Source organism: Penaeus monodon, chromosome 24, assembly GCF_015228065.2.
Source record: "Penaeus monodon isolate SGIC_2016 chromosome 24, NSTDA_Pmon_1, whole genome shotgun sequence".
NCBI lineage: Eukaryota > Metazoa > Arthropoda > Malacostraca > Decapoda > Penaeidae > Penaeus > Penaeus monodon.
Window position 1 is genome coordinate 36,622,794 of NC_051409.1, and position 1,515 is coordinate 36,624,308.

General features: G+C 34.8%; 1 protein-coding gene across 2 annotated transcripts in view; it reads left to right on the plus strand.

Moving 5' to 3' along the window:
• LOC119588768 (WASH complex subunit 1-like) overlaps window positions 1-1,515 on the plus strand; it is a gene marked incomplete in the record, with an annotated part of 11,054 nt that overhangs the window by 1,714 nt on the left and 7,825 nt on the right. For both annotated transcript variants that reach the window (XM_037937408.1, XM_037937409.1), the window contains 1 exon segment: window positions 1,347-1,506.

The following is a 1,515-nucleotide window of genomic DNA, read 5'->3' on the forward strand; positions in this document are numbered from 1 at the left end:
GAATGCAATATACCATAACTAGCATTTGCATGCATTTGCAAGGTTTTTCAAATTGGCCAAGCAGAGTATCTCATTAATAATTATGATTAGGTAAACTTACTGCAATGTCAGTTTTACAATAGATTTATCCCACAACTCACTATGTTTCTAATGATATATTTTATTTATAGTAAAAAAACTCTTAGAAAGTGTCTCGTAAAAGTGTATCTGGGCAATAGGTTTCAAGTTCTATCATTGATCACACATTTGGAAAAAGTAGAACAAATCTTCTCACGCAGAAGTTCCAATTAGGGTTTGTATGACATCATGTTTAATGTATACAACTAAAACAGGTGCATATTTCCTGTAAGTAGGTACTGTTACAAGAAGTTCCCAACTTTCTTTGAGCTGCTATGAGAATCAACAGAAGTAACTGGCTAGAAGATACCTCACCTTTGCATGAGCCATATCTACCATGTCTTCATTGGCTTGAAGATGCATCAGTCTTGACTTCAGACATGTCTTTATTGCCAGAACTGGTGGATCTAGTAATGTGATAATACTAAGTGATTTGTTTAGGGCCTATCTTATTTTCCCATTTTACCATGAAAAATGCAGTTCTTGGCTGCAGGTTTTCTTTATGTTTCAATATACAATGCTTGACTTGGGTTTTTGTTTTTCTTCTTTAGTTCAGCTTTGTACTATTTGTTATAAGCAATTTTTGACCTTATTTCCCCCTCTCAGAAACCTCAGAATTGCCAGAAGTGGCCCTAAAATTGTAGGCTGGATCAATATTAGTTTCGGGAAGGTGCAGTCTAACCCAAGAACTGGGGAACTAAAAAACCTGACCATGGAGTTTTAAAAGGCAAAGACTATGTTATTCAAGATCCAGCTTTAGTAAATGCATCCCAAAAGGCAGAGTTGTTTTTCTGTGAGCTTTAAAAATTTTAGCATTTTGCATGATTTAAAAAAATATTGTAACATTATTCTCTATGTCAAATTTAACCCATTGATATCAGTAGGGCATATATATGTGCTATGCCCAATGTGATCTGACCAATTTACTGTATTATTGTTTAGAACATAAAAGATAAAATATTATTACTGATACTAATATTCCCAACAGGAATACTAGAAATGAAGTAAACAAGCTATGTCAGATAGCTTTAGTAATTGACTCCTTATTGACTTGGTGCTAATGGGTAATGCATTGAGCACTGGCCAGTCTCAAGTAAAATAGATCACATTAGGTGACTTATGAATTCAGGTTCCATGCCATTCAGATGTCTGTAGGTATGATGTAATTTTTGAGAATAATGAACAAGACTCTAATCTGGAAATCTTTGTTTTTTATAATGGTGTTTTAGCTCCAGCAAAGCATGAAGATGGGTCAGCATCAGCATGTTATCCCCCTACTGCCAGCAGACCAGAATAGGATATCTACTGTAAACAACTGTGTGGATGTTCTCCTTCATCTTGAGAAGGTTGTTGATGATGTATTTAATTCCATAACATCACGACTCAATGGTAGGTTAA